This window comes from Macrosteles quadrilineatus, unplaced genomic scaffold, assembly GCF_028750875.1.
Source record: "Macrosteles quadrilineatus isolate MER2022 unplaced genomic scaffold, UCM_ALF_1.0 Scaffold_2__2_contigs__length_208266976, whole genome shotgun sequence".
In the NCBI taxonomy this organism is placed as follows: domain Eukaryota; kingdom Metazoa; phylum Arthropoda; class Insecta; order Hemiptera; family Cicadellidae; genus Macrosteles; species Macrosteles quadrilineatus.
This window is the reverse complement of record NW_026542595.1, coordinates 177,584,514-177,610,833: the sequence shown is the minus strand read 5'-3', so window position 1 is coordinate 177,610,833 and position 26,320 is coordinate 177,584,514. Positions and strand designations below refer to the sequence as shown.

Genomic DNA, 26,320 nt, shown 5'->3' with positions numbered 1-26,320 from the left:
GTTCCATATAAAATATCATCCTATGTAAAATATGATAATAAATCCAATTTAATACCGTAAACAAGTCCAACACAGCAATTCCCATATTGTATATTATCGGTATTAAATTTGCAAGGATGACTAGAAAATAAAACTATATGTGGAAACGAGCTACACGTATATTTCTATAATAACTCACTTGTGTATTTAAATCATCAATTACTGCGATAGTAAGGATTTTACGACGAGTTTTAAATACATTCAGAGCCAAGCGAGTGATTGTGGGGAATTGTAGAGAATTGTAGGGGGAATTGTAGTTAAATCTTGATGTACAGCTACAGTATTCCACTCGGCTGGGTTCCTTTAGAAGAGCAGACCTGACCTTTACAAAGGGCTGGAGAGGTTTTAGACCTTTTACACAGGATTTGAGGAGCAAACAAGATTCAAAGGACCAGACAGCCGCCATAATAGCTCTGGAGGGCCTGCAGATTTTTTGTAGAAAACTTTCAATTTCGTGAAATTCTACATCAGAAAGTTTGGCAACAATATCTATTGTGGAATGAAAATATAAGGGTACCTTGCTACTAATTTGGATGAGAAAAGGTTCATCACTCATACATTTTTTTTAAATAACCACAAGTATTCCATAGTGGTTTGTTGTTTGAACTAATATACAAAGTAATCGTTATTCTGGATTAAAATATTTCATGTAGCCAAACAGAAGTCATTCTCCATAAATAAGATTTCTGGTTTCTATGTAGATACAGGTTTTAGGTTTGGTGAGCGTTTAAAAACTTTTTTTATCCAATGTGTTTTTGTTGATTCACTTTATACTGTAAAATGTTTATGGTGTTTTCATTTATACGGTCGATTATTTTTTTTAAACTGTGATGACAAACATTTAACGTGATTTTTCAAAGGGTTTGATCTGTAAATCATAAGGGAGACTTGTCAAAGAAATCTTTGAGTTGCATAATTATGTTGTTAACGATCATGCTGTGTTATTTTCACTTGACATTAGAAGATGCCAGTTGTTGAAATATTTTTTTATTGGTATTTTACTTCGATATTTTCCCTATACAATTTTTAAATCATTTGGTCAGACTTACAACCTACCTTGTTTAGTGGTGAGTGCATTCAAAGTCTTAGATGATTGGATTCAAGGTTTTATATCATAAAGGATACTTACTGTCGTCCTAGTTCTGGTGTCATTGCGTCATCAATGTTACAACTTGGTCTGTGATATTTGTCCTATGTGATGTTTTGTTTTGAGAATGTACCGGTGTTTGGCGACGTTCACATCCCGAGATCGTTGGCCCCGGGTACGATACCAGCGCTATTGTACTGATAATATATAGCCCGATACATTCGGTGTTTTAATCCTCGTCCAGGCCTATTAACAGACACGTTCGAAAACTCGAACCAGAATAAATCTCGCATTCCCGTCGCCATTTGCATTCTGCGCGTCTGCGTGCGACTGTGCGTGCGCGCAAGAATATTTCACACATAGCGGCGTCTCATATTAATTTAGATAGTTGTACCAGAAAACTAATTTAGTGATTCCCCTGATTTATGCGCGGTCCGTTAGCCCATGATTCCGGATTACAAAGAGTCCCCGGGATTAGCAGTGGACGACCCCGGATTTTGGGATCTTTAAATTGTGAGATAGTTCTAACGACTGTGGATTTATACCGGATACTCTGTTATTTGGATTTAGTATTGGTGAGTTATGTCTTGTTAGATCTTTCGAGAAACTAAGAATTTTAGAGCGTTAACTTTGTTTACAAAGGAATGGAATAATTACTCTTTTTAAATAATGTTTTGATAGCTAGAGGAATATAGTAAAATTAATAGAAGCATTATTAATAAGTAAAAATGTTTTAAGTAGTGGACCAGTGGACGATAAACCAAACTTGAAATTAGAGTTATTTGCATCCGAAACAAAGTAAAAAAACACAATTATATCTAATTTTTATCGTAAAAATACTGTTCGTAGTCATTTACTACTTTTATGTAGCATAAAGTTAATCCTCAAATCGTATTTTAAACTAAACAAAATTGTTCGTCTTACTGTTTCATTTGTAGGGGAAAATAGTAAAAACTTTTTTAAGCAACCCATCTCAAACATAATATTTTTTATCATTTTAATGTTCTTACACAACAAGTCTAACAATAACCCTGTCAATAATGCATAACCGAACATGAAAAACAATCGCGAATTGTCCGTGCGTGTAGACGCAGAACCTACAACAGTGTGGAATTATAAAAACGTGGATTAATCACATTCTCCTATAAAGACATTGAAACCGAGGAAAAATAAATAATCCAATTGTAGGATGGAATGAAAAATGTATGAGAGGGGAAGACCTTATACGCGTTTCTGTCGTGTCCTAACATGACGTGGCAAAAAATAGACAGTGGTAAGAAATGCAGACGTAATTGTTGTAGGCAACTATCCTTAATACGTAAATAGTGGAATGCTTGTAGCTATTACCCGGCCTTTGGGACGTCTTAGCACTTTTTGCCTCTTCTGGCGGAGAACCTCATTAAATGGCATTTGCTTCATTAGAGAATGCTAGAAGGACGCTGATATTACAGGTGTATTTATCGTATTCATTAATTGATATTTTATGTTTTTAGAGATAAATTTACAGGTGAAAAATAGTAATAAAGTTTATATTTGGAATGTAGTATAATAATAGTCTAATGGTAATTTTTCAGTTTCAGTGATGGTTGGCAATCTGAGTTCTTATGTAGATAGATGACAAAAATGCAACAATGTAAAACAGCTGATCAATATAGTTTTTAGTAGATCACCCAGTGAACACAGAATACATCACATTTCAGTGCGATAAAAAATTATCATGGTGCATGGTCAAGATGCGCATTAATTTAGCGCTTATTACTATAAATTTACGTTGTTTTATATTGTTAACTAACATTTTAAATTCTTTTTAAAGTGTTAAACATTTCGTTTAACTTAATTGATCTCCTATCACCAGCAAAAGAGTCAAAAAGTGATCATTCTTCAAATAATTCAAAGGGGTTAATTTACGAATGCAAAAGGAAAATAAAACTAAAACCCATTGACCTACCTTGTTTTGTAATTTGTGGTATTACAATGAAAATAGAGTTACACACCTTTCCACAGGGGATTAACAAGTAAAAAAACGATAGTAGATAATTTAGTAGGTACATTACTGAAATAAAATGTTAAATTAGCACTAGTAAGCACAGGTCTAGTATTTTAGGAAGGACTAGAATACGATTTTACAACCAAACAAGTATTCAATGCAGTGCAAAGAGTTCCAGGCAGAAAAAAATAAGAGTGGTTAACTAATGAAACAGACTTTTAGTTTAATGATATTTATGTATCAGTATTCTGGTGTCCAATCGAAATCGATCACCACTTATCATATTTCATAGGTATTTACCGTCTTGTGAGTAAACATTTTAAGTATATATTAGGCCTATTACAAGTGTTATTTGACGTAATTTTTGTGCTTTCGTGTGATATTTAAAATCCATGAATCTCAAAGACTTATCTACCGATAACCAATAGCAATAGCCTATCTTTCTAATACTTCTGCTACAAAGACCCTGTAACTTTTAACTAAGTGTAAATTCAATAAATCACCATCTTAACCACAATACACACAAGGGTCCTTACATTCCATTCCAGTCCCGTTAAGCGACTCACCATCAATGTCACCATACCTAGTCTTGGTACTAATGTACTTAATGACTTATTCATGTAAATATTATTACAGTGCTTCGCCCGACCTACCTCCCGCTACTGTGGGGTAAACGCCCAACGATTTCTAGCTCACGACTAAGGTATATAAATTGGGTATAACACTTGGCTGTTGGGAAGCAATTCGAGACTTTAATTTTTATAATTGATTTTCAAACTAAAAAAATACCTAGGTATAACTGGGGTTGAAGATTAGCCTATTTCAAAGATTTTTATAATAACGTACTAATTGTGAAGTACACAAGACACCGATTGAAAATGGAGGAGGATTTTGTTTCTAAACAATCAGCACCTAAAAGAGTTTATTTTATGAAAACCTAAGCATAGGCTACTCAATAGTAGTTCAAATCAAATACATTGGTCACGATGTAATTAAACTGTAGTATAACAGCAAACAGTATCGAATACACGTTTTGTCTGACAATAATTGGAACTAGGTATAGGCCTAGATGATTTTAATGTTTTTGGGTATTTGACACAGATAAATCTATTTGATAATTAATTGTATTAAGAAACTTCATCAGTGGTAGCCATATTGGGTTTTAGCCTCATAAGAGCAATGTTAACTTTGTAACCGAATTTCCTGTTGTGATAAAATATTGATTGAGGTGTTAAAATTAAGTTTTAGTGCTCCTCTAGGGAGTGACGATTTTATTTTTGTCATATTTCTTCCACTTAATAAGTCAATGATCATTAATATTAAACCTTTAATTAAACAATTAATTTGTTAAGAAAAGAAAAACAAATATTTTAAATATAATTTCCTCATTCCCTAATACTCTATGTTATAATCGTGATTATAAATTTTCAAAACTATACCTATTTTAAAGAATAACACCGGCATGCCGCTTCAAATGATGGTATGCTCTGTCAAATTTAACTTTTCTCTCAAAGAGATGACTCATGATGATCTCAAAATTGGCTGCCACTGATGAAGACTCTTATATCTGTTTACTTGGGAACAGTTTGAAATTCTGCATATCAAGGTTTACTTCTTAAATTTAGAGTAGTGTAGTTGATTATAGTTTTACGCCTTTGTTCACGCTAAATTTTGTTTAGTGCAATTTCTTATAATGTATAGAATAAGTAATTGTTAACTGGACTTACCCAAATGTGAACCTGTAGTGAGAAAGCTCATGACTTCGTTATTATAACTCGTGCTTTTTTAAGTTTTCAAAATTTTAAACTCTCCGGTCCTTGGTTTAGATTTGTTATTTATACTTTAGTTCACGATGATGACACAGTAAACCGGAATCACTAACACTTCACAAGTACAAAATGATACGGCAAAATTGTGGCAGCTCAAGTTGAAAGAACTGTCAGAGAAGTAAGAATGAAATTTAATATCGAAAAGCTGGATAACACTGATTGAGTGGTCTTTTGTTTTATTTTACCTTATGTGTTTTAACGTCCAGCATACAATATTTAATAAATAAAATAATATTTACATCTGTCTAAGAACATATGTTAATTAAACAATTTGGCTAGTCATTTGGGAATCGTTTAACAAAAACATAGGGATACAGATATATGTTTTTCTACACGAAAAATTTTAATTTTCATCCCCACTGATTGAAAAATAAAATAAATACGCAAATGTAAATAAAATAATTCAGGACAAAACTTGAAATACAGCATGGTATTTGTACAGTACTCGGTACAAAGTGCTAAGCTAGACTGTACTGTGGGTTTGATTTGCAATAAAGGCCCGAGGCACCCCCCCCCCTCCCCCCCTGCACCAGCCAAACACCGTTTCATATTGCGCCGTTTCTGATTTAGGGGGCATTTAGGGTATTGTAGAGCCTCATCAGAATAGCAAGCCGAATGTCCTTAGGCCTTATGGGTCTGCGATACAACTGTGCTGTTAGTGGGCGGTTGAGAGTTTAGATTTGGTACAGAACAATGTGCGATTTTAAAATTTCAAGTTGTCTTGAGTCATATAGTCAGAGTTAAATTGTCAGCTAAGTCCTAAGATCTCTAGGACATCAACAAACCACAGATTTAAAGGTGGGATGAGTAAAGGATGAGTGTTAATATGACGGTTTTGTTCTTATTAGTAAAATCTCTTATAACATCATAAGTAGTGACATCTGTTGTTGCTATCACTCATCTGATCTTAAGATCAGCTGATTTCTAAGCCAAGGCCATTATTAAAAGCATAATGATCAAAGAGAGTTCAATCCAGTTTTAAACTTTAAAAAGTTCTGATCTTTCTCATGATTGAAATGCAAGTTTCGGATTGCTTTCTAGGAAATGGCTAAATGGTAGTTCGTAATCTCTTTATTGGCTTTAAAGTAAATTTTCTTAGGTCTTAATATAATTAATATCCAAGGAGGTTAATCACTCAGCATGGATATTACGCACCGGGAAGTGTATGTAGAATCTTGTTAATTCGTCTCGGTAAAGATTCATCATTGCCTATCTAATGTGTTCATTTTAATCTATGATACTGTTAAATATTATGTTTAGTAAGTTAGCTTATAAAAAATGACCCATCTTATTACGAAACAAAACTCCCAAAGCCATTCTACTCATCTCCCCTTGATTTTTGGGTTAACCTTAGTACGCCTAACCACCAAAACTTGCATAAACCACTATTTACTTCATTTACCGTCTTTCAAAATGCCTATTACACTTTTTTTGTGGAATTCTCATCCATAGAACAGCTTAAGCCAATCTTATTGTTAGTTCTGTACGGTGCTCTGTAGAGGTCTTGTTTTGTTTACAATTTTGTTATTTCAGTCATTTAAATCCTCGTTTAACCAAATACGATCCAAACATTAACAGTAACTCGTCCCCTAGTTAACCAAACAGTAAAGCTGAAATCATTAAATTGACCACAATATCGTCGACACTAGCCACCAGTGTCACCCATGTACTAGACACGAAAAACGAGCTTCAAGATTTACAATGGGATGAGAAGACTACTTGTGTTGGTTAGTATATGACCCTACTTTCCCAATTTGCTAACGTCAGTGAAATAGATACTGAAAAAATATCCACTAAACTGTTATTTCCCGTGCTACTCTTAAACACTAACACAGTATATTACTTCTACTTGCAGAAAACCATTAAATCTTGCTTTTCGAAGCGCAAACGATGTCTGGGACCCATTTACTCGGCTTTGAGTCGTTAAATGCCGTCAGATTCATGATTTGCGATATTTACTCACTACTTGCCTTTTTTGCATTTCGTGAATATATTTTTGCTTTTACGAGACGAAGAGTGCAATTCAGTTTACTGCTCTTCGGAATGGTATCGCGTATTTGCTTTAACGTTGCTCAATTATTACGTTTTAACGACGCTCAGATTAAAGGTTTTCTGCAAGATTGTTTCAAATACTTCGAGAGTTTGTGGTCAGCGTAATAAATAAATGGAGCAATGATTTTTTTTACCCTGCAGTTTTTTTACTTCCATTGCTTGAACAGCACTGGAGTAAATAACGTGTGTACAAAATAAAATAATGTTTACATTACCTAAACATATTAGCATAGACTAACCAACAGACCTCTCATCCCATTGTAAATTTTGAAGCACGTTTTTCGTGTCTAGTTCATGTACGTGACACAAAGGCGCTAGTGTCAATGAAACTTTGTTTCCATTGTTTTAGGGTTAATTTCTTGATTTGTGCTTTACTGTTTGGTTATATAACTAGGGGACAAGTTATTGTTTATGATTAGATCGTATTATTTGGTTAAACGAGGTTTTAAATGGCTGAAATAACGGGAAACAAATTGTAAACAAAACACGACCTCTACATAAACCGTACAGAACTAACAATAAAATTGTCTTCAGCTGTTCCATAAGGATGAGAAATCTACTAAGGGAGTATTTTTTATCTATGATATTAGGTTCATTAGATTTTGATTGAGGGTTGTTAAGTGTTCTATTGATTTATTTTGCCCTTAGTCTGTCTCCAAGACATACAAGTTTTGACATTTAAATATTTGTGCCATTAGTCTGGCTCCAACATGTTTTGGGATTTTAGAATATTAACATGTGCTTTTGTATTATTATTGTTTTTTGTGTTGTGTTCACGGTGGAGAAATATGAAACTGTTGTACTTAATTATTTTTGTTGTTGATTATTTTGTGATTTTTATCTCTATCAACGTATTTAACAAAGTTTTCCTCTCTTTTCAATATAAACTCTATAAACTTTCTATTTAGCCTCAAGACACCTTCCAAGACACCTCAAGACCTTCAAGACACTAAGATTTACAAAGAAGGAAATAGTTCAAGGTAAAAATCTCTTCTTATTTGGTACTCAAATCATGCTAAATGTTGTTCTAACCACTCTGATTCTCTCCTCTCTAATCATTTCAAGGGGAAGTTAGGCCTAAATCACAAAAATGTACCTTTTTACAATTTAATTCGAATTTTGCAAATACAGTAAGTCAAGTATAACTATTAAAATCACAAAGAAGTATGTAATCTAGGCTTCATCTTTACTTCTCTGCTAAAATCCACCTAAACCTATAGTCTGGCTTAAGCTGTCACTATTTGTTGTTCGTGCCAGTTTTATTTCTGCATATCTTCAGTTGGAAAAGCTGTTTTGTGTTTGATTCAATAATATTATACGTACTTTACAGCACGGTTTTGGTTTATATGTTCTTCTTCTACATCTGAAAAGTACGTAAAGATTCTTTCTAACCTGAAGACAAAATCGCTTTACAATTCTTGAAGTATCTCAAACATACATAATTTGACTTGATCGTAACTTGCGTTGATGTTTTAACAATGTATTTTGTTACTTTATGATCTCAATTTACCATCTTTTCTATTCTGAATCTTAAACCTGTTTCTGTTCCCTCGTTTACCTTTTCCGATAATTCACTACCACTAATTATATATTAGGCTAAAATAGGTTAGGTTAGGACTATATTTATGGACCTTTTCTGTTAACACAGTCCTAACTTAATATACAAATTAGTGTTAGTGAATTAACGGAAAAGGCCTCCCTGTTTCCATACCAAGAATCATACTTTATCGACAGAGAAAATAAGGAACAAGTAAATGATGAAGCAATAATCGAGATACTGTTTTACCGTTACCAATAAAAGATTATGAGGTTGCCGGCTTGCCAAGTGGTATACAACATAACTCTGTGAAAGAGATATCTAGTATGTCGTGCGACAATTTCCAAGGACTTACATTCACTGAGCTAAGTAAATACAGCGATGTTATCTTTTGTATTGAAGTGATCTTAAAAAGTATACCTAGGCATGTTTCCACAGTGTATTGTATGGATTGATTTATTACTACCTTGGTATAGAAACGGAAACGTAATAGTCTGGACGTATACGTAGGGACACAAAGAAAGCAAGTTTCAAGGGATGTAAACTAAAAGAAACTAAATGTAATATGATACTCCTAGCAAGCACTATTATTTTTGTCTCAAACTAGGGGATGAGGCACACAAGCATTCCAAAAGGTACAAACCCAAATTGTGGTCCAAGATGTTTATTAGGTTGATAAGTTTAAAATAATTAAAGGCAAATCTCCTCTTAAATATTGGAATGTGTAGATAGAAATTTGTGCTGTGAAAGCTTAAAGGGTGGTACTGTATTTTCAAAACACACTGTCAAAGTAGTAAGATACTTTAAGGTCAATTTAACAAGCTTTACCACAGAAAATGGTGTTTTAAGTAGTTAAAAGTGACTGCGTCAAGAATTTCTTAAATTACATTTTTTTACGGAAAATTTTTAACAAAGCTTTGACAAACTGCTACGTAACGATATATTCCCAAAAAAATCCATCACATTCCCAAACCTGTGATTGTAATTCTCCATGGCTCAAAGTATAGTAGTTTCGTCCTATACCAATTGTTTTATTTGAAACACACTAAACAATTAACTATCGAAGTATCAAACTATTGTACTGATGGTATCATACTAAACACAAAGAGCGCGTTGCGCGTATTCCCTATTACCACGGCGAGGTGACGGCCATGCGCCGGTCGGTCGAGATTTATCATTGGCTCATACGCCCTGCGGCAGTCTGCCGAATTTGGGAGTAAAATATTACCGAGAGTCGAACAATGCGGGCTCAGGCTCATCTCGGCCGAATTCCGCTCGGTAACGCGACTGTTTCTGGCTCTACTACGCCGCGGACTACGTTAACGTTGTGTTTACTGGCGTAGGAATACGTAGCAGCTGCTCTACATACGGGGGCTTCTTCTTCAACGTCTTTTTACCAAGCTATTACATTTTAGCTTACCACTACTGTTTGAGAGCTTAATCTTATACCGAAATGGTAGCCAAATTTTCGTACAAATAGTTTGGCAAAAAGATACCAGTTTTTACAACGTAAATTTGCCACCAGTTTTCTATTAAGATACGCTAACTACGGCTTCCGATACCACTGGTAACTTGTTACATACCAACGTAGATTTACCAGAAGTCAACGTAGTTTTGCTTGGAAACCAACTGGTTTGGTGAAGTGCTACAGGTTTACAACGTAACTGTGCCACCAAGTTTCCATTAAGGTACACTAAGTACCATTACTGGCTGGTAACTTGTTACGTAGCAACGTAGCTTTACCAGAAGTCAACGTAGTTTTGCCTGGAAACCAACTGGTTTGGTGAAGTGCTACAGGTTTACAACGTAACTGTTGCACGAACTTTCTATTAAGGCACACTAAGTACCATTACTGGCTGGTAACTTGTTACGTAGCAACGTAGCTTTACCAGAAGTCAACGTAGTTTTGCCTGGAAACCAACTGGTTTGGTGAAGTGCTACAGGTTTACAACGTAACTGTGCCACCAAGTTTCCATTAAGGTACACTAAGTACCACTACTGGCTGGTAACTTGCTACGTAGCAACGTAAATTTACCAGAAGTCATCGTGGATTTGCCAAACGCTACCGTTTGTAACAACGTAAATTCTCCAACAATTTTTTTAAGCTACATAACCTAAGCACTGAGTGGAACGTAACATTTAAGATTCCAACCTATCCAGCGAAAGAATTAAGTCGTGTAAAACTGTATCTGTATTGTACATTTTACCAAAAACATTTCACATAATTTTTTTTACAACTGGTTTATAGATCTGCTACCGGCGTAACGCCACATTACCTATACAGGTACTCTACTGTCTACCACGTTCATCAGATACAGATTTTGTTTAGTGATTGTTCCTAAACAAAGCAATATGGAGCGACTATTGTCCACTAAATAACATTATCTGGAACTGTCTACCAAGGCTTATCTAACACAATGTAAGCACTAGTATAACATAAGTAACATGATAGGTCTATGAAGTAAGTGACCTAGCTAACGTTACTAGGCAAGTGAGCTATTGAGCTATAGTTGCAAGGTTAGGGGTAACGAAGTGGAGAAGGAATTCCATTGATTTTGAGCCAGGAACGTCATCTTCTAATCATTTATAATGCATAGGTTTATTAATTCTTACTGTCTGCTACCTATATATTGAGTGTGTATGGTTTAGATGTGCGTAAAGCATTGCCGTAAAGAGCGTTAAATGTGAATAGTATTTATTGAGTCGAGAGTCAGAAACATTTTAGCAAAAAATGCTGAAGTCAACTTAGTACAATGTTACTCAGTTTATCGCCAAAGATTATACACAAAAATTAAGTGAGATGACTTTGTAGTTTTTTAACCAATCAATACTGCTAGTCTGTTATTGTTATTGTTTCTTAGCTATATTTGTGAGAACCACTTAAAACATGAACGAAAATTAAGGTCACACGTTATACTACTCTATAAAACAATAAAGCAAGTTTACCAATTTTCAACATAGAGAAAATTAAATATTTCCAGTGGCTACTAGCATCCCTAATTGTCTACAACGAGAGTATTTTAAGTTCTGGGTTACAATTCAGTTCCAAGTAAACAAACGGTTACAAAAGCCTTTAACGGCGAGAACGTACGAGACTAACAATTATAAAACATAAACCATTTCTAGCAGCGTCACCTCTGACCTACGACGTGGAAGGGTTTGTGGTTCGTACCGTGGGGAACAGCGAGAGGGACCTTCGCATAGGCATCCTATAAAATTACAGTAATATGCAACACATGGGGAGAACGGCACGCCGAGCAAATCTTCTACAATAGTTGCAGAACCACAGAAATGCCCTAAGCGAATGTTTGACCTATTAGATAAAAATCAGGATCACGCATGGACACCACCTGTACATGTTACACGTTCGTTTTCACTTTATCGATGAATCATCTTAATTGTCTCCTTTCCCTTATTCCGATCATTACGGAAGAGTCGGCTTTCGCAATGATACGTTCGCCGTTATCAGGTATCAGGCCTTCGGTGGTCAGTTGCGCGGTCTTTTGTAAGCGAGCCTCTGGAGTGCTTGTGAGAATAGTTGGTGGAATGGTTCAGGAACGAATGTCAAGTTAAAATAGTACTTAGCCTATTGATCTAAATAGTTGATTGTCTTGAGTTAAATTGCATATTACAGCCTTGCAGTGGTTACCATGGTAACCAGGTTCTGGCGCACACCGCTGGGAGCGCCGTGTAGTTACTTAGCTCGTAGGTCGCAACTACATGGCACTCCCAGCGGTGTGCGCCAGAAACTATGGTAACCGCAGCACAGCTGACGGTCTATATTTAATTCTTTTCGTCTATAATATTACATATTATGGACATGTTTGTTTGATAAAATCTGCAGAAAGTTGGTTTTAAAATTCATGCAGATTTCCAGGCTTCTACAAACTAATACTTTCAGGCTCTAAGACTTAAAGAAACAAAGATCTAAACATACTTTTAACATATGGAGATTTTCCTAGTGCATTTCTTAGTCAGATTTTTCGATAATTTGCAGGCTCTAAGACTTAAAGGAACACGAATTTACACACTTATAAGTACAGTATTGCTGTTTTGTTATATGAAATAATTTTTAACTTATGTCCCATATATGAAGGAATGTCTTAGGCCTATTCACCTCCCTGAGTTCCTCTCGGGCTTCGTCCCTTGGACGTCCAAAGTTTTGAGGTGAGGTTTTCAAAAGTAAATATGGATATCCCATGGAATCATGACAAAATTTGCAATGTTTACTTCTGCGTTGACAATGTAAACAAGCAGAAGTGGCAAATTCTTATTTCACAATTTTAGACAGCTGATCCAAACAAATGAAATATTATATGTTACACAACTATGTGGTAGGTTTATTTATTCAACAACTTTGTCATTGATTATTTATTCTAAAACTATGTCGTTGGTAATGGAAATAAAAAAAGGATTCTATAACCGTTCCTGTATCAACCCATCCCACCTTATATCATAACACATACGTTAGGGGACAGAGCAGCTAGTTCTGTTGAAAATTAACTAAATTTGATTGGACTTGAAGACACGATAATTTATAAAACTCTAACCCACACCAAGCTATTGTACACACAAAGTACTGTAGATTTAGACCAGCCAGCATCCTTCTACGAGAATTGGGGTGGTAAAGCCACTGGGCAGATGTGTAGACAACAATTAAAACCAACAATCCCACAGTCTGTACCAATGTCAGGTCGTGACATAGATAAACACCATCTGTTATCGTAGCACACAGAGTAACTGAGTGTTATATATAGTGAGTAGTATATATAACACAGAGTAAGATTTATCGTCGAGTTCCCGTCCCTAGCACTTGACGCCAATGTTTACCAAGGGACAAAGCCCAGCAGGTGCCCCGGGAGGGCGCGAAACCACTGCCCTTGTAGTGTATTGTTGGTGAAAAGAAGATGAGTAGTTTTTCGAATATCTCTGATACATATAAAAATTTGATTTCTCAGATACCTAAGTTTGTTTAAAAGGATTACAACTCGTGCACTGTTGTTTGGAATTATTAATAATGCAATCTATGTATGATTGGTTGGTGTACATTATTGTTAGATAATTGATGTTATATCTGTTATTAAATTAATATTACATGTTTTTACCAAAGCTAACAATGACCAATTGTCGTAATTGTATAGCTATAGATTAAAATAGATTTTTCCTCACTGTTTACATTTTGACACATTTTACATATTTTGTTTTTACATTCAAATGACTAAAGTTTATTGTGATAAGCTAAAGAAAGATAGCTACAGGAACAAAACAAGTAATATTTTCCTGATTCATAATTTCGTTAAACACTTTCTAAATTTTTGTGGACCGGGAAAAGAAACACACTGATAAATATGCATGTTACTATTGTTACTCAACTCTTGGCATATTAGTACATTGACAATTACTTAAATTTTATTCCAATATACAATTAACAAGCACGAGTTAAGTGAAATATCTACAAAACCTGGACCAATTTTATTTTAACATGAAATAACATTTTCCCCTAGGAATTGCTGTTGGTATCCATGGGGTTGACAACGAAAAATGTATACTTTGTACCGAAATCTCTATCTTGATCATTATTTTACCATTATACTTAGCTGATTCTATTAACACTATATTTTCACTAGGTTGGCAGGACTTTATACCGGTAAACATTAGACCTATTATCAAGCCGGGTTTCGCTAGTCGGAGCCTCGTTATTATTGGGTAAGCAATCATTGTATCTTTCAAACTATTAATTTCACATTCTTCATTTTATACAACTTTTTCCTGTTGATTTACATGTCTTGCTCATAAAGTATCTATTTTTATAAGTTGTGTTATCCACTAATATGATTTGGCTCATTAGCTAAATTTAGCGATTTAGTGGATTTGGCTTAATATAGCTAGCCTATTTTATGGTCTTTCATTAGTAAAACCTAGTTTTATTATTATAAACCTACCTAAATACATCTACAGTATACTCATTTACATTGCTAGGGCTCTATTGGATGATTAGAACTGCCCCTAGGTTTTTAACGAATTTTGACGGTCTAATCATTTTTTATATTTTATTGGAAGAACTTCTTTTACATACAATTAACTAAATCAAAGACTATAAAATGTTCTAGCTATATTTAGCCAAATTAAATAGCTAAATTGAGCTAATATGCTAAATCATATTAGTGGGTGTAAGGAAATACTTATGTGTCATCAAAATCAATACACCATTAATGGTCTATAGTCTGTGGTATTATTCACCTTATTTTACCAGTAGAGGTTAGGAAGAATTTCCCTCATTCCCTCAACGACCCGCGGATCAATTCACATGTTTCAAGCGACCCTATTACTGTATCTATCTGCCAGACCCCCGGATCAGTTTGTATGTTACAAAACTATTCTCTGACCGCGGATCAATTTGAGCATACGCGTCGTCCTAATTGCAAAAATCGGTAATTAAAATATTTCGGCCAGAAATTCATTTGTAGGGTTCGTCATTGAACTTAGCATGAGGCAGACATCACATACTAAATACTTAACATTACCGAAGTATGCTTAATTGAGTAAATAGTTTCCAAACGTCTACAGCTTCTCCGGTAGGTGGATCGTTCGGTCGAAAAGTGTGTGATTTGTACAGTTTCGGCGTTGTGAGTTTCGGCGCAGCCACATTCCTGGGCGTTACGCAGCACATGACCTCTGTGACCTGCGCGACACTGCTGCTATCTATCGTATGTTACTGACCGAAGAACCTTCGAGCTTCCAGGGTAGTTAGATTTAATTAATAAACTGTAAAAGACGCCTTAGGCCTATATTGCTTTTTTACACCTGTCAGCAGTCAGCATGTCACGTGATTAAAAGATTTCCAAATGCCTCGGTCAAGGAAATGCATGGAAAGTGTTTTGAGTAGATTTATTGGGTAGTTTTTATTGGATACGTTTGTCTCATAAAAATATTCTTAATAAAAACAAAAACCACTTATACTGTTGACTAACAAGAGATAAATGCATGTAAAATATGGTGTGGAGATCGATTGGACACTCCAATCCATCAGACCCAATAGGCAAAAATTTAATTTGCTATTTTTGCCTTTTGGGTGCCTACGAAGCTGATAAAGAAGTAATTAATAAAAAATACTGCCAAGTTCACGTTTAGGAACATACGCTGACTCTAAACTAAATTAATGTTATGTCTATTTTTCGTAACGCTTATTTTAAAAACTACTAGAAATAAGTCCTGGGTTTGAAGATTGGCTTACAAGTTTGTTTCAAATCAACTTTCCTAAATAATATATTTAGCAAGCTTATTTATTCTTGGGCAAGTAAGAACTTTGGGCAGTACTCAAAAAAGTTAAGTCGCTTTTCAAATATTTCCTTGGTTGAATTTTTGTTGTATATTTCTACTAATTTGAAAAGGCATTATTATATACTGATATTTATTTATGAAAACTATGCCGCCTAAAGTGATTATAAATTAATTGATAGCATCGCTACATTTAAGTAGAAAATGTTAACTGGCTACAAGATTATACAAGTATAAAATTTGTACCAATATATGAGCTCACTTATATACGCTACATGAAACTTGTCAACTATATTCTTAATCGTAAAACTATAAAGAGGTTGAATTTTATTTTGTCCAGCATAAAAAGGTAAATTAGATCTATTCATATGGTCAACAACAATATTACTTAACTAACCACATAGAAATTTGTTCCATGTAGTAGTACTAAAATCAATATCCAAATGAGAAGGGTGGATCTTAAAGCTGTGACTTATTCCGTACTCATTATGGATTTAACTGTTGCCACGGATTAAACTTTGATATAGGTAAGTTACTCAATCCATTTATATAAAAACCTAAATAACTTCCTAGTCAGTACCGTACGTGCTATTAAATTACCTAGAAGTACAAAAATACGTCAAATAACACTTGTAATAATATATTTACACTTATACTGTTTACTCACAAGACGGTAAATACACGTAGAAGATTTATTTACCGTCTTGTGAGTAAACAGTACACGTGTAAATATATTATTACAAGTGTTATTTGACGTATTTTTAACCTAAACCATCCCCAAGATTCATATGCTCTAAAATTAATATGCCTTTTCAGGCACAATAGCCTTATTTTGTATACAATTCATCAAAGTTATTTGGGAAATTTAAATGGTGACATTATGCAGACAACATAACTTATGTAAAGCATTTTTACGTAATTTATTTTTGATTAGCCTACTGTCTATCTACACTCCTATATGCACCTTTTCCTCAATACATCTTGCATTTTCCAGTTTCTAAATGACGACATAACCTCAATACTCATCCTACAACAATGTTTACATCAATCGTCTATGACTAGCCTACTGTAACTAGATCATTGCACTCGCCTATGTACATTATACTCAATACACCTTGCATTTAGTTTCTAAATGACGACATAACCTCAATACTCATCCTACAACAATGTTTACATCAATCGTCTATGACTAGCCTACTATAACTAGATCATTGCACTCGCCTATGTACATTATACTCAATACACCTTGCATTTAGTTTCTAAATGACGACATAACCTCAATACTCATCCTACAACAATGTTTACATCAATCGTCTATGACTAGCCTACTGTAACTAGATCATTGCACTCGCCTATGTACATTATACTCAATACACCTTGCATTTAGTTTCTAAATGACGACTTAACCTCAATACTCATCCTACAACAATGTTTACATCAATCGTCTATGACTAGCCTACTATAACTAGATCATTGCACTCGCCTATGTACATTATACTCAATACACCTTGCATTTAGTTTCTAAATGACGACATAACCTCAATACTCATCCTACAACAATGTTTACATCAATCGTCTATGACTAGCCTACTGTAACTAGATCATTGCACTCGCCTATGTACATTATACTCAATACACCTTGCATTTAGTTTCTAAATGACGACATAGCCTCAATTCCGGGGAAAGTAGCCTCGCGCAGGGGATGGAGCGCTAGCCTCGCACATGCGCACAAATCCACTGCGTCTTCTGCGCATGTGCAGTGAACAGCGCAGGCGTACAAATCACATTGAAGTACAACTGCAACTCCCTGCCACTATTATCTTGATCGAATTCTTCTAATGAACGTCTGCTTTACGTTGTCCCCAGACGGTTACTCATTCCCTATCCAACTAATCTGGGTTTCTTTTTACATTCTTGGGCTCACCGCGGAATAATGTGACATAACTGAAATCTTGTTTCGCTTTTTGTTGCAGAATGTTGCGGCGGGGTGAATTTCACGATAGTGTTTGCTTACATAATCAGTTCATTGTTTCCAAATGTATATCTAAAGTTGTAATTCTTTTGACATTTTCTAGCTTATTTCAAATTTGGTCCTTCGAGCCACACAAGATTTGTTTAAATCATTTAATAGTTGTTTTAGCTTAGACGTGCTTGAAAAAGGTTCTGGATTGCATTCTGTTTTTGTGGGTGTGTGTGTTTATGTATTGGTTTCACTTAATCAGCATGATAAAATATACAATTTAGTGTTTAGGGTCTAAAATAAAAAACAGGCTAAGAATTACTTTAATTATTTATTTATTTGTTTGTGTTGACATTATTTTAGTTAACATTTTTATTTCATTTTATTTGAATACAAAAACAATATCTGCTGTACCAAGCCACTTGAACAAACACAAATCCTTTGAATATTTTGTACTATAACAACAGTTTACAGACTTGAAACTGTCAATCAAGGGACCATTAAGCCTTCGTGAATAATTTATTTCTCATAAAATATGTAACATTATTTTACGGAACAATGTCAGTTTCATTTCTTAATAAGATTTTTTTTACTTGTTAGCTTATATAATAAATACGTTATGGAGTGTTCAATTATAAAATAAACAACAAAGTTACAGACCTAATACTTTTTGTTTATAAACATTATATACCATATTTGTACAGCCTCTGTTGAAAAATCTAACGTTTACTTCATCAAGACCTAGCAACATTGTAAATTTATACTGTTCTGATATTTTATCTGTTTTATTTTCCGAATGCCTAATATAAAATAAATACCACATCAACTTACTGTGAAATTATTAAAACCGGTTGATACGTTCATGTTACTCTGGTGGTGTTTTGGGGGTTTTTGGCAAAGATGAAATGGGATAAGTTAAGATTTTTTAAGAAAATCTTCTCGTTTAGCATGATCGATGGGAATTTTTCAAATATGAAAATAAATTTACATTGTTATTAATATTTTGTGTAGTAGTGTGTGTACTTCAAAATATAATTAAATCGTTGTCATGCGAGTCTATTGTGTTTCAACCATAACAAATATATGGATAGAGTGTAGTTTTACTTAATACATGTATTTAAGAATGAACCAAATCATATCCTAAGATCTATTGCTGTATTTAAAAAGGGTTCTAGATTAAAATTTAATAACCCGTTTTAACCACATCCATCTTAAAAAACTTTTAAGAAAATGTTGTGTTTGTTAGTCATTCTAAGTTAATTTTTCTATGAGCCAAAGATCAATTTTTGGTCATTTAGTTCCTAAACTGCTTTTATCAGCACAGCTACCTTATTTAATAAATACAAACAATAATTGGTATGTACAGTGTGAACTTTTTACTTTTGTCTTGAAAACTAACACTGTAGAGAGGATGACGTATGTTATTTGTTCAATTACAAGGAGGACGATATTTTAATATTACAGCATTGTTTTTGAGGGGGATAATTGATATTTATGATGAGCACTGCAAAGAACATAACATTGAAAGAAAACTGCGCCTTGATCGAAAGAAACAATAATTTTAAAGGATTCTAATTTGTTAACGTGGTGTATCGATAACAGTAAATTAAACCTTTAATTATGCCTCAGTAACCTTTTGTAAAGGTTTTCATTAGGGAACCGCCAAGACAATGGTCCGTGCAAAGAATCAAACAGTTTAAATTGTAAAATTTACCTCACAAGATTCAAAAACATCACTACTGCATAGCTTAAATGATTCACTTGATTAGTGATAAACCCTTGTTCTTTCAAATACTGTAGCCATATTACGATAAAAATATAGCTAGATGTATCTTAAACTCAAAAATGTGCTACCAACGAGCAACGTCGCCTATTTCTCGGTCACAATATGTACATCTCAATAGGATAAATTTATTTTGTAGTATCTGCATACCGGTACGTCGATTGGAAGGGTTATGGGTATCGAGTAAGGTTTGTTTACATCAGGAACTGAATCGTAAAAAAATAACGTGACTTCGATATACTATATCCAAGCTGCAATCTACAAATATATCCAACAGTAAACATTGAAAGCAAAAACATTTTTATCCTGCATCGTCTATAATCTAGCTATTAGAAAGAAAAGGGAGGATAATTTTAATGCAGGAAATGTAATATCGTCACAAAACCTTACTTCCTAGAAACTCTTTACTTAAACAACTATTCTTTTTAAGCTACCACTACTCCTTGACGGAAAATATAGCCTGTTATTGTGATCCTTTTAACACCCGTTTTCCAGCTATATGAAAAGAAATATGTACGTTAACTTTAAATCCCGAAAAACTGAATACAGTAAATAGAATAACATAGCTTCCACGAAACATACTCTTCAAGCTACAATTGGTGCTCTACAATTGACCTCTGACTTTTTAGTCTTATCTCTTAGTCACAAGTGTTTGAACTATCTACACACAGAAAGGGACGAACGCAGACTACAAAATTATTAATGTCAACACTGATCAAATCTCCCAAAATAAGCATTTTACACGGTCTTTATGAAATACGCAGTTAATATGCCAATAACTAACTACAGAAAATCCTGAGTAACAATTTAATCTTGTCTTCCATCAACTGTTTAAGAAAAGCTACCGAAATGAACAAACTACCGAATATTGACATCCAATCGATCAAAACTTCTAAGAAACACAGTTCTACTAAAGATCATAAATAATGTGTCATATTGTTGAAAAATAAATACGATTTGGCCATCTATAATCACTCACTAACGCAACCTAGCCATTCTACTACAAATCGACATAAAAATATTAGCATACTGCCTGAATCCAGTAAATTCTCAGAATCATAGCCTATTATAACCTCTAGTTCGCCGTCACAAGAAATAAAATACTGACATCTTATCATACATTGATATAATCATCCGTCACAAAATATCTATCCTTACATCAAAGAACACAGGATGAAAAGCTAAAGATTGTGCAAAAACTAACGGGTGCTTCTAATAAAGATGCCTACAATACAAATGACTTCAAGAACTGTGAAGTTATTCTCCTATTCTCCAAACAATGTTCTTAGCAAATTGTCAAGAAACCCCAAGAACATATAGAGGGTTACGATCTTAAAGTACCAAACAACTTCTCAAACTGGCGTAAACTAATGAAAACAGAATGTACAATTTTCAATTTACAAGAAGAGTATGTACAAATGACTGGGTAAACTTCAAAAATATACTACAAACTATGCTCTTAAGCAATTCATCAAGAAACCAAGACTACATTGAACGTGAAGAACTCATAATACCAAATGATGACTCAAAACTGATGGAAACACACCTAAACACAAACTACAAGCTTTAATCAAAACATATATCAACAAATTACTTTAAACTCATGCCTCAAACTATGTTCTAAGCAATTCATCAAGAAACCCGGAAATGATTCAATGTGAAGAATTTAGAATACTAAATAACGTTCCAAAACAGGAGTAAACGCATTTAAAAAAGATTCACATACAAACAAGGATGTCTACAAATGACTGCAAGAACTAAAACTTATCCTCCAACCATGTTCTTTCTTAGCAATTAATTAAGAAACCCGGTATTACATTGAACGTGAAATGCTTAGAATACCAAAACACGTTTCAAAATCTAGAGTAAACTCACTAAAATACAATCTACAAGCTTCAATTCACCAACCTCTTCGACCTCTGACCACTAGGGCTCCTGAGTTATCGCCTAATCACCCGTTTTCTTAGCCATTGTTCGTGAAAAGTGCAGAGAAAGCCGAGGTGGAGCAAGGGTATGGGTATTGGTAGTGGCAGATTCGGCTCGACTTTTTGTTGGTGTGGGGTGTTGAACGAAGGAATGCCAGCCGGCCGACCTGCCTAACCTCATCGTCCTCTCTCTCTCGCTCATCGTCCTGTCTCTCTCTCTCGCTCCGCTCGCTAGCCCCTTGGACCGAAGCTTCTCCCGCCGTCTTATAATTAACAAAACAATTAGAAAGAAACCTCTCTTTCGGAGACAACGGAGTTCGGGTCTACGATTTTGGATTGCTGAAGCACTGTCAGAGGAAAATAATTTCGATGAATGCTCTTGGTTTTGGGTAGGCCTACTCTCAATCTAACGTTGCGAAGATTGGTATTTACTATAGTAGCCTACAGGTTATTGTTTTGCAGAAAAAACTAAAGAATATGTTATGAGATGAAACTGTGCCATTGTATTTGTTTATTTTGTTAGTGCAGTGTAAATGTAGCAACAATTTAGAAAAAATGTAAAAGTTATGAAATTACACATTTCTGATACTTTTTTCATGTAGCTACGTTGCTTAATCAATGCAAACATAGATCAGGTGCCAATTAGAACTGCTGGACATAGCTTAAAATAAAGTTTTGGGTGACTGTTCGTATAAAATTGTTTTTGTACTGAGCAATAAGCGACCAAATGTATCAAATTAATTCCATTAATACACTGTTAAAGAAGGTTTAGGCCTACGGTATCGTTTTCATTTCATATGCCAATAAAAAACGTAATATAAGTATATGCCTATACCAGAAAACAAACGTAATAGGATTCATAATGTGTGTTTCATACAGCATGGAAAACATTATAATTTGGAAAACGTGTGTATTATGTATTTTGTTCAGCTAATCGTACTTTGTTAACCTACAATTATTTGATATTTTATGATATAGCCTAAACCAAAACAGTTTTTTAGTAGGCCCATTGAAGGCTAACCAACACAAGGCTATGTACCTATATTGTAATAATACGTAGGCTATACTTTGAGGAGAAATTTGTTTTATTCTGTACTCCCGTCAACTATGTAATTATAAAATTATAATTGTTTAAACTTCAATAAACCATAACCAAAATAACAACGTTGTCTGAAGATGAAAATCCTCAAAGATGTATTGATTAGGTGAAAAATTTAGAAATACAGCAGTTCGCAGGGTTTTCGTGTTTAGAAATGACAAAAGAAGTAGATTTCAAGTGTTTGTCTAGCCATGTGTGCTACGTTGACCCTGGGTTATGAGGCTAAACACATGTCCAGCCTGGCTAATGTCAACGGACCAGAGACATCCTGGACAGTGCACATCCTGCAGAACGAATCTTTTTCGTGGTCGAAAGTCTAAAGTGGTCCCAAGATTTAAACAAACTCTTTAAAATCTTCCCTGACAACTTCCTAGCTAAAATATCAATAGAAAAATTCCTATCTGAACCAAAGATTAATTTCTACAAAAAGTACATCAGTTTTTGCAGATTCAGCTTGAGACTTCGTTTCTACCACCGTTAAAGTCTCTTTAAGCGTCCCACAGTTCGAGGGGCAGTTTATTAATTTAAGGTATCATTTTCCTTTAGCGTTTTAGGTGGTTTTTATTGTTGTGTTATGATGTGTTTTTTTATGTATCTCATAAACTTATATCATAAAATGGATGATTTGAGGAATTCCAAGAACTTTTGCTTTGCATATAAGGACGGGCGTTAATATTATCGGAAGAATAAAACTTATTAAATGTACAGTACCTCCACTTCAATAATGGAATGGTTTGGCTAAAATATATTGAAGTATTCTTTAAGATTATTGTGTTTTAGGGTTTCAACGATACACAGCATCTTTGTAGCATGGTATAATGTGAAAATAAATATAACGTCGGCATTAACATTGTAATATGTTTCATGAGGCCTACGATAACACTTAGGGTTACTTAGGGATATTGTTGTGTACTTGTATTAGATAATTGAATTGTATTTCAGTACTGTAGTGTAGCAAATTAGCTGCACTTCTTTCTACATTCTCCCCATACAATTACCATTATGGTATTCTCCTTCATTTCGATTCCGCAAACTTCAACTTAAACAATACGAATTATAGGCCTACGTCTACCTCACTAAATATTTTCAAAACATAACCAAACTAGCTAAACACTACTACTACGTTACCAAAACAGCGGATAATCAATTCTGTATTCAAATGCGGAGATCACTAACCCAGCCGAGGCAGGCATACAGCGCTAGGCGAATCTCACCTTACAGGGTGTATCCTAGTGGTTATCCATGACTGGTATGCACACACTATCACTGCACAGCACCCATCACACACACACACTACTGTGGCACGGTACAGCACTATCTTGTGTTAGCTACAGAAACACTGTAGACGGAGCGCGTACGGCTATAGCTTTGCTGGCAGCAACACTACCACTACACTGGGACCGTGTAGACGAAGCGACGGAGGGCCGCGCTCCAAGACAGGTTTTGCCCGTTCTCTCCTGGGATGTCGGAACGCCGGCCGCCTCGGTTCCCCCTCCCCCGTCCCACTCGGTTACTCCGTGGATGGATACATTATGCATACCTTACCAGGTTCCTCACCCCCCTTCTCTCGTCTCGCTCCTCCGCCGGCCGTTCCGTGCCCCCCGGCTATTTCATTATTTCGGGGGGCTTCTTACGTTTGTAGTAGTGATGCGCGGTTTCTGCGTTATGTGTTTTCCAGTTTTGTTATATGCGTTCTTGTATATATATCTGTGAATTGTTTTCAGACTGTTGTTCTGGCTATTTCAATGACCTTTATGGTTACAGTATAAAAAAGTTGAGCTATCAATTTTCTTGCAGGTGTATAGGCCTATGTGATTGTAAGACGTGATTTTTTTGTTATATACTTTACCTAATTTTGTAATGAATACTATTATGTGGTTACCAGTATTTGTATGTCGTAGACTATTTAATCCGGCTCGAAGGACCAAAAACTGTTTTCAACCAATATGTTATTTTTACCAAACGTACAACTGAAAGTTTATTTGTTATCATCACCTTCAAATGTTATTGACATGCATATTCTACTATAGGCTTTTATTTGTACGGTACATATTTTAATTTGTCTCAAAGGGCTAAAAATATTTTTGTATAATCATTATTCTTTGTTTGATACCACTGCTACTTAATTAAATCCGTCTCCAAGTACCAATACCTTTTGATGATTAGCGTACATGTTGTTCTACGTACAGTATTTTGAAAATTTATTTTTTATCCAGTTTATTTATTCTTGTGTAGTTTAGGACATATTTTCCCAGCCTGTTAGATAGAAAAAATAAAATCTTGACTTGATTGTCCAGTCAAAGAAGTCAATATGTTTTAGACTGAACACATATCCTACATTTTGTTTAAAAAAAGTGTTTTGGTGTAATTTATGTGTCAAATGACTTTTCATTGTTAGCTGTGTGCCATTAACCAGCCCATTTTACAACAAAATAAAACATTTAGTTTTTTTTTTTAACTACCATACAGTTAAGGATAATTAATTCTATAATTTGATTCAATGATTTCAATAATTTTATTCAGTCATTTTTTTCAATAATTTTAGTTTTGATGAGTTGAGGATATATAAAAATAATTATTTAAACATTTTGAGTATTGTAAAGAAATCAGACTCTATAATGTAGAGCGAATATTCATATATCTGCTACACTTCAACTCATAGCCGTAGAAAATACATCGACTGAAAAGTAAAAAATAAAATTGTTGTTGATTATATAACACCTACATTAATAAAATAATTCAACAAATGTATTGAACGTACAATGAAATGTAAACAAATTTTACAAAACTAGAAAAAGTGTTTGAAACAGCTCTTGTTCTTGATGTACAAATCAAAATCTTTGTCATTTAATATACTGTAGATCAGCTGACCAAAAGCAGAATCTACAGCACATATGGTTCTGTCATTCGATCAACAATCCATTGATACCAAACCACTATCCAAGCTTTCTAATTAATTCTTCCTCTTTCTAGGTACCTGGAAAGTGAACATTGCCATATAAGTCTTCTGCACATTTTCTGCAGATTCCAATCATATGCTTCCTAATAGTTTAATTTATTGGTTGGTACGTTTTTCGAGTACAAGGTGATAACATTGCTTCAATTTAGTTCTAGTGGCAAAATACACTAAAGTTGTTGGTCCATCAGATTAATTTTGAACGCTGGTAACATTTATTGTTTTCTCTACACTTTTTGAATAAATAGACTATTACATAACACCGAATTAAGCTTTACAATTGGAAACATTTTAATATGCAGCCTACTTTGAGCTAATATTACGGTAAGTAGAAAAGGATGGACAATGAATAAAATAGAAAGTAATTCATTAACAAGTTCAACCGGACGAAAAAATCATTTTAAAGACTTTTATTACCTTTTATTACAGACTATACAACTCTTTATCTTGTAAACATAGTCTGACACTTTAAAGTAAATTTAATATTCATACCCATTCAAGTCATAATTTGTAGACATTAAATTTGAAACAGTTTGATGCTGAAGATAAAATCATATATCACAATTTATCCATCAATGGATTAAAGTTAAGTGTTTGAATATAGCTTTAAATATTTGAGGAAATTTTAGAAGTCAAATTCCTTTTACTTTTTTTGAAATGTTTTCGCACTTTATACATTAATTTTATACACGCTTTATGGAGTGCTTACAGCTTTTGTTAAGCGATCGGAACAATATAACTTATTTCTGCCATTTAAACATTTCATTTAAAACTATATTGCAAAGCCG

At 34.3% G+C, this 26,320-nt stretch overlaps 1 protein-coding gene across 1 annotated transcript in view; it reads right to left on the bottom strand.

The window, feature by feature from the left end:
* The window catches only part of LOC128984203 (protein dachsous-like), a 231,348-nt gene extending 207,388 nt beyond the window's left edge, over positions 1-23,960 (bottom strand). The window contains exon 1 of the mRNA XM_054403501.1: positions 23,791-23,960. The gene's annotated coding sequence lies outside the window, so the exon portion shown is untranslated. The remainder of the gene's footprint in view (positions 1-23,790) is intronic.
* Between the last annotated feature and the right edge of the window lie 2,360 nt (positions 23,961-26,320).